At 45.4% G+C, this 8,771-nt stretch overlaps 1 protein-coding gene across 1 annotated transcript in view; it reads right to left on the bottom strand.

Annotated features, from left to right (window-relative positions):
- The window catches only part of LOC106814323, a 12,480-nt gene that overhangs the window by 748 nt on the left and 2,961 nt on the right, over positions 1-8,771 (bottom strand). The gene's annotated exons all lie outside the window — the stretch shown is intronic.

Genomic DNA, 8,771 nt, shown 5'->3' with positions numbered 1-8,771 from the left:
GCTATTCATAGAGTATTTTATTTTCCACTTCCTATTTTTTTCGATTTGTATTCTAATACGTACAAATCATAGAAAATAAGGGAGTGGTGTGTAATATGCAATATTAAACCCCGATTTCTCTATTTTCAATCAATACTTTCAGATAAACCAATCATACTCTGGTGATTTAAGCTCTATTTCGCGCTGTTTTTGTTTGCCCCACATTGGTTCTGATAGTACTATCCGCGCATGTAACGACCATAGAGTGCAATTGCACCTGCGGAACGTAATTAGCAGAATGATGGCGATGATTAATCTTTCTGGTTGGCCAATAATACAGGCATCTACTAATTCACACTAAATCTAACTTACATCCGAGAGACGCTGTTAGTACTCTCTTCGATCAATACAGTCATTAGCCTGTCACGGCGCATGCTTATGTGTCAGCATCGCTTTTATTTCCCGAAGGGAATCGTCGCTCAGACTCATACAATCGCGATACGTATGTTGTCTGTCGTCTAGTAATAACTAGTATAACGCCATATTTCGCGGCAGGATATGTTCGCCGAGAATCAGACTTGACCGACAATATTCGCGAGTTGGTGTAATTTCGCGATCGTTGAATATGAATTCAGTGTCGTATCATTCGTATGAATTATTCGCGTGCCTGGTTTATTTTTGCTGTCCGGGACACAATCGGAATCGCGAAAATTAAACCCCCCGAAATATAGGCCTACAGCGTAAACAGTATACGAATTGCCCTGCAGCCCGCCACCCACGCCTGCTGCTTTATCCACACAGACAAGACACTCCGTAAACAAGATCGTCTACTGCATACCGCATCCTCCTCCTCGCTCGTCCGTGCGAATCTAGTTGTCCTACCGCTAGAGGCGTCTCTTTGTTTCTTTAAATGTCTATGGCATACAGCGTTATGCTGGTCGTGTCGCGTGCGGCGTGAGCTCTCTCTCTCCTCTCGTCGTCTCTCTACTTCCATTCTCTCCCTCTCTGTCTCTCTATCTCTCTATCCTCTCTCCCGTCGCTCCAACCTCTCTCTCTCTCTCTCGTCTCTCTCTCTCTCTCTCTCTTTTTCCTCTGTCCTCTCTGAACAGCACGTCTCTCTCCCTGTCTCTCTCTGTCTTCCCTCTCTCGTCCACACTCTCCCTCCTCTGCTCTGCTCCTAGGCCGCTAACAGAGCAGCTCAGACAAGAGATGCAAGTCGTTTCCGGACTGGTGACAGGGGACAGTCATGGGGCAAAGACACGCCGGAAGTGATGACGTTAAACCCAATAATCAAACGTTCTCGCTTCCCTTCTCTTCTCTTTCTTCTACCCCTCTCTTCTCACTGCAGCTCTGTTCTCTCCCTCTCCTTTTGCCCATCAACCATCACCGACTATCATCATCCTTATTGCTCATTGCCGATAGATAGTAGATAGTTAGATAGATTAGGATAGATAGATAGATAGAGTAGATAGATTAGATAGAATAGATATATAGATAGATAGATTAGATAGATATGCTAGAAGATATGATAGTATAGATAGATAATAGATAGATAGGATAGATAGACTAGGTGTGTTAAGCCATTATTATAAATTAGAAATAGTTATAGTATGAATTTGTAAATAAGGCCCCCCTCTAAAAAAGCCTACCACTCCAATTCAGCCTGGTCGGGTGCAGGGCAAACAAGCTTTTTTTGTAATTGTGAGCCACTCGTTATAATAATGCTATAATGAGGTACACCGCTCGCGGGGGTGGGGCGTGGAGGCGCGAGGGGGGGACGGAGGCCGCGGGGGAAGCCGCGTGGTGGAGGAAGGCCGCGGCGGGAAGCCGCGCGGAGAGGTCGCGCGCAGAGTCCGCGGGAGGAGAGCCCGGGAGGAGGCCGCGGGGAGCCGCGGAGGGAGGCCGCTGGGGGAGGCCGCGGGGGAGGCCGCGGTGGGAAAGGCCGCTGGGGAAGGCCGCAGGGAGCGTGTGATGGCCGGGATGCGCCTTTGCTTTGCAAAAGTTTCCATTGCCGCCCGGTCTTACTCTCAACCGGGCTCGCGTACAACGGCGCACTAAACCGTTATAACACAACCGTGAGACTGTCAAGCAGCAGTAACATCATCATCATCATCATCAGCATCATTACCATCATCGTCGTCGTCATCGCACGTCATACGTTATTAGCAACAGCAGCAGGCAACGGTAGCAGTAGCAGTAGCACCAACCACCGCGGACGCACGCACGCACGAGCACGCATATATATATACACACAATTATATATATATATATATATATATATAATTTATATATATGTCTGTGATTCTTATACTGTATATAGCAGGAGTATAGCATGCAGCTGTATATAGCAAGAATGAAGGCAAAGTGTTACGTACATTTGTTTTTACCGCCTTTTCCAATGCGTCTATCCTTAAAGAAGTTGCGACTTCGCATTGAAGTGATGGCGTCGGCTTCTGCTGTTGCTGTTGTTGTTTCCGTTGGCGGCGTTACTGAGGTGACGTTAAGCAGTCGCTGAAAGAGCGTCATATTATCATAATATCGTTATAACGCTGCCACACCTAGGCCAAAAGAACTAGTGTCTGTATGCGCTTATATATATATGTGTATATATATATATAATATATATATATATATATATATCAGGAGTAGATAAAGGCTTATTCTACTCTATTATCTACTCCTGATATATATATTATATAGTATTCTTAATATCACATATTCCGTTGCGATCGAATTCCGTCCTCATAGTCTCTCAGTCTCGTCCTCTCTCATCTCATTCCTCTCTCCTCCTCTTCTCCCATCTCTCGATGCTCGTCTCTCTCGTGCTCTTCTCTGCCTCTCGTCTCATCCGTCTCTCTTTCTCTCGTCACCATCTCTCTCCATTACGCTCGATCTACTACTGCTCTTCTCTTTCTCCTCCCTCCCCCTTTCTCCTCTCAGTCTCTCTCCTTCTCGTCGATCCTCCTCCCTCTCTCTCTATCTATCTCTATCTCTATCTGGTGTCTTTTCTCCTTACTGGTGTCTCGATGTCTCCGATCATTTTTTTTTTTTTTTTTTTTTTTTTCTCTTTCTCGCACCGGTCTGTCTGTTCTGCCGTCTGGTTCCGATCTGTCTGCTTCACTGTAATCATCTGTCGCTATCCCAATAAGAAGATAAATATAAACACATAATATAGGTTCGATCAATTGCGCGCATGTCTGATTCGCGTCAATACATGTCATACGTGCGTCACTTTGCCCTTACTGACATCCGCTTCGCTACAAGTCCTTGGGGTTTTGACTCTGCCTGTGCTAGTAGGCACTTTGTATCCGGCTTTTCCTATAACCAGTGAGTTGCTGCTGATATAACCATTATATTCCCTTATAAGCAGATACACAAGTCACACACACGACTCGCGCATAGCATACACACACACACACGCACAAACACACACACATCACACACTACACACACACACACGACCAGTACACACATATACAGCACTACATAGACAGCCCCACACACCGAAACACGCGACACACACACACACACACAGAACATACACACACAGCGCGCGCGGCGCGGCCGGCCACATACACACACACACACACAAGCACGGTCACACAACAACTCACAGACACACACAACCCAACACACATACACAAGACACCACACAATACACACACAGAACACGACACACACACACACCACAGCCACACACACACACAACAATCACACACACACAGCACACACAGCACACACACACACATATATATACTTACGTATTACTATTATATATATTATATACACACATGATATACATGCACCAGTCACAGGACGCGTCGCGGCGTAATATGGTATATATCAGTTAATCCCGTCCGCCAGTATGGGAAATAACTGCATCGCACACATCGCAGCAAGGACGTTCAGTATCTCAAATAGAGTCGCGCTAGGCAAATGTAGAACTGTTTACATTAATACTCAACTGGATTTGGATGCGCTTTTATGTGAGTAGTCTAATGGGATCGCACAGTGATGTGAACATTTTACATAAATCGATCTTGTTGGCGTTTGCGACAGAACGCCACTGTCGCCATTTTGTCCTAAATGATGTTGATAAATTCACTACATGTGATTGAAAAAGTAGAGTAGACACAATTATTAAGGAGTAAAACCGTACTAGCTGTAGAGCTGAATAAAAAATCAGTTGTACGGAATGTAGATTTTTGACATTCGATATCGTTAGTATATTTGTCCCAGAATAGTGCACGAGAAACCTCTGCCCGCAAGGGTTGATCAGCAGCCAGCAAGGTTATGTTAATATCAGAAGTAGATAATAGGAATCTAGTATTTATTAAATTGTTACTTTAAAAAACTAATATTAGTAGGTCTATTAAACTAAAACTATGCCTGCTCTTGGAAAAGGCCTTGGATTTTTTTGCGGGCAAAACTCGAAATTAGAGTGGCACTAATTTGGCATTATGCACCAAGAGAGATGCCTTCGTGGACGTTCCTAGAACGTCATTAGAAGTAGATGCTCGTCCGTGTAATCTGTGCCATCCAGTCTAAGTGGCGTATCCATGGTGCGCGATTCGCAATTTTGTGGTTGACACGTGGGATCCGAGCTGCTTGAGGTGGGAGTACTGAGTTGTGAGTGTTGTACAACAGTAGTATGGCTGTCAATTATTACGCCCTGCCACTCCGGCGGTGTGCAGTTCGTATTCCACACAGGATCGCGCATGGCACGCGCGGAAAGAATGCAGCGGGTCGATGTCCTGAAGCAGTTTCACGTTCAATCCCCACCAGTACCTTGGCTAACTGACGTGGGGTGTAGTTTAGCAAATATAAACGCGATGCTAATTTATCAGAACAGGTACAGTTAATATAATAATAAAGATATCGTATATATATATTGTATATAATAATGCATAATAATCAATATTGATATAATAGTCATATATATAACATTAAGCAAAATAATACATCACCTGGTACCACCTAAGTGGTCTTCCCCGTTTCGGCCATTTCCCACTTCGCCATGTTCGCCTCTTGCATTTCCATTTCGCCAGGTTCCGCATTCGTGCCATTTCCCATTGCGCCATTCGCCATTCGACATTCCTCATTTCGCCATATTTCTCGCGATTTCGGCCATTTTCCCACTCGCAGTTGTCCACATTTCCGCCAATATTTTTATGTTTGCTGTCCACCGCTCTGCAGCGAAATCGATCCTGTCCGATCTTAAAAAAGAGTCATTTCTAGGGTTAGGGTAGGTTACGGGTTAGGGCTAGGTTAGGGTTAGGGTTAGATTAAGGTTAGGGTTAGGGCTAGGGTAGGGTTGGGTTAGGTGCCTGTACATGATTCATATCTGTTAGATATGTAAGATTTCGCCTTCTGTGTCTTCAAATAAATAGTTTGACTCCATATCTAAAGATTCGTTACAGATTTATTCATTAGCCAGAGCCTACTTTTAACCGCACCTTCGAACAAGGGGGTGGTCAGGGAGATCAGGTAGAAACTGGACGGAATGGGATAACTTGGCGTAAAACGGGAAACGGCGAAATGGGAAACCTGGCGATAGGGGAAACTGGCGAAATGGGAAATGGCGAATGGAAATGGCGAAAGTTGGAATGCGAATGGAAATGGCGAAATGGAATTGTTAATGGAAATGGGAAATGGCCGGGAAGTGGGAAATGGGCGAAACGAATAAACCGGCGTAATCTTCAGGAACTACTAATGTATCGAGAGCAATGGAGGTTGCGTCGACTTCTACGTTTTCGTTGCACGAACAGCTAAGCAGCTATGTATAATATCATATAAATATAAGTCATGATCCGCGGTCATGATATATATATATAGTATAAATCATAATATATATATGATATAATATAGTATATATATATTAATAACTATATATTATATATATAGGTGTGTGTCGGATGTGTGTGTGTGTGTGTGGTGTGTGTCTGTGTGGTGTGTGTGTGTGGTGCGTTGCGCGTGCGTGCGTCGCGTGCGTTGGCGTGTGTAACGGATTTCGATTCTGTGAACGGCTTGAACACTTTTACATCGGAGTTGTGTTGTTTGTTCTTGTGTTGACTCGTACTATCCAGTGGTCGAAAAGTGGGAGCGTCGCCCGCGTGACGGGGAAAAACGTTATATATATATATATGTTCATGACCCTGCATGACGCATGATCTGACGCATGGTATGATGACATAAGTGCTTACATATTACATATTACATATTACCACTATCATCATTTCCTCGTTTTGATTTGGTTGAGTAGATGGCATCAGAAATAGATAATATGGAATTCCCTATTGTCTACTTCTGATGGCATGTTAACTTTCCCCTCGCTCTGCTCCCCCACAATCCGGCTAAAAGCGAATATTTCATATTCTTTTTCACCTGTTTTAATCTTTTCTCAACCGTTCTGATGTCTGTGCAGTACCTTACCTGTGACCTTACCTTTGTCTACACATGTCGGCATACGGTACTAGTCTAGAAAAATCTACGTTACGTAAATTCATGCACTTGTTTTGAGCAAATTTCGTTTTCGCGAATATCAAGGATGCAGACCCAAGTTTGTTTGGCAGTTACTGCTTTACAGCTATAACAACACAAACTCGCAGTAATTTTTATGTTGTACAGTAATATGTGATGACAGCTGACAGATGAGACTAATTGTGTTTACATTTATTAGTTGTTTACGTGTATCCGAGAGACGATCAAGGAACGATTCCGGCCTCTCTCTCTCTCTTGTATTTCCTCGCATTAATTTTTAGCCATCCTCTCTCGATTTTATTTCCCACCTCCTCCCGTTTCACTTCCTCTACCCAGTCGCTTTCTGCCTTTCGCGTTCCGTATTTCGTCGTACCAGTTTATTCTTTTCTAACCGGTTTTTTCTCTTCGCCCTTTCTCTCTCACGCACACGCTCTTTTTTTTTAGGTCAATCCCTCATGTAAATACACCGTTGTGAAGAAACAGCGTGCAACCTTTGCAAGCTGTAGTACGGAAGCCCCCTAGTGCCGTCGCGGTCACGTTTTTCGCAGCCGGCGCGGTCACGTTTTTCGTCACACGCACGCAAACACGCGCGCACACACACACAAATCTCGGTAGTAGAACTAGGGAAATCTTAACCCACACCATGGCAGCGACAATTACTTTCGTCTTCTCTGAGCGTTCACCTCTCCCCTCACCCTGCCGCACTCCCCTCGTATTTCCCAGCACTGCTCTCTTGCCTTTTCAAACGCACACCAATCACCAACGACATTGCACGGAGAAAAAGCTCCGTCCATCGTCCATTCGTCCCGGAAAAACCCAAAAGAAACGCGTGCGCGGGAAAAGGGAACAACCTTTGAAGCTAAAGCTTTGAGATTGTCATTGCCAGCCAAAATAAATCCGATCCCTAATCAGCACTGGCGATTACACCACAACCTCCTCTCGTTTTTTTTTATATATTCACAAGTCCTCGGCGAAATTACCCCCCTCCCTTTCCTCCTCCCCCTCCCCTTCTCGTTTGGGATCAGAACTCGCAACCTTAATTATCACTGAGGATAACAACCACCCCCATGCACAGCCTTCTCTTTTTCCATATTCACCATGATTCACCAGCACCGCAATAACCCCCACCCCCACCACCACCACTCCCCTTCTCCCTCTCCATTTCCATCTCCCTCTCTCTCGCACTCCCTCTCTCTCCCTTCCTCTCCCTCCCTCTTCCTCTCCCTCTCCATCTCCCCCCTTTCTCTCTCTCTTTTCCTCTCTCGGCCGCCCTCTCCCTCGCTCTTTTTCTTCCGCTCTCTCTCCATCTTTATCTCTCCCTCTCTCTCTCTCCCTCCCTCTCCCTCGCTCTTTCTCTCCCTCTCCATCTCCCTGCCTCTCTTTCCCCCTCTCCATCCGGGAACCGATCTACAGTCCTACGGGTCGTTGGTCCTACGGGTCGTTGGTCCATCGGTTATTAGTAAGAGGTGTAGAGTGAATGCCCATATTTTTTTTAAATCACATTTTTTATTTTTTATTTTTATTTTATTTTTTTTATTTAAATTTTAAATTTTAAAGAGGGATGTTGGAAGTGTATTGGTTGGGAGAGTTTTCTGCCTATAACTGCGCGCGCCAATGTACCCCCCCTCCCCCTTCCCACATGCCCATCGATACAAATCTCACTGCCGCCGTTGTGAGCGCGAACAAAAGGGGATAACAAACCACCGATAACAAACCACCTATGCACGCTCGCTTGTGTGCTGAGGAGATTAGGTTGAGGTCTATGCCCTTGCCTCTCTCTCTGGTCAACACCTTTTCCCCCACCACTCACACACCCGGTCACTTGTTCCTCTCGCGATCTCGCTCGCCGCCTCAATCCGGTTTTTTTCCGGGATCGCGAACAAACGCGCGTGCGGTGCATAATACTGTATACGCCATATTTTTCGCGTGCAGATATGTTCGCGAAATCAGACTTGACCGACAATTTCGCGAGTGGTTAATTTCGCGGTCGGTGAATTATGAATTATTCGGTATTATTCGGTATGAATTATTCGCGTGCTGTTATTTTTGCTGTCCGGGACGCAATCGCGAAATTCGCGAAAATTAAACCACCCCGAAATATAGGCGTATACAGTATACGATGTAACGCACGCGCGTTTGTTCGCGATCCCGGGAAACAAACCGGATTGAGGCGGCGAGCGAGATCGCGAGAGGAACAAGTGACCGGGAGGGGGAGCGGGGGGGGAAAAGGCGTTGACCAGAGAGAGAGGCAAGCGCATAGACCTCAACCTAATCTTCTCAGCACACAAGCGAGCGTGCATAGGTGGTTTGTT

The sequence above is a fragment of the Priapulus caudatus genome, unplaced genomic scaffold (assembly GCF_000485595.1).
Source record: "Priapulus caudatus unplaced genomic scaffold, Priapulus_caudatus-5.0.1 Scaffold905, whole genome shotgun sequence".
Taxonomy (NCBI): domain Eukaryota; kingdom Metazoa; phylum Priapulida; class Priapulimorpha; order Priapulimorphida; family Priapulidae; genus Priapulus; species Priapulus caudatus.
Note: the sequence above shows the minus strand (reverse complement) of the source record. Positions and strands in the feature narration are given on the sequence as shown.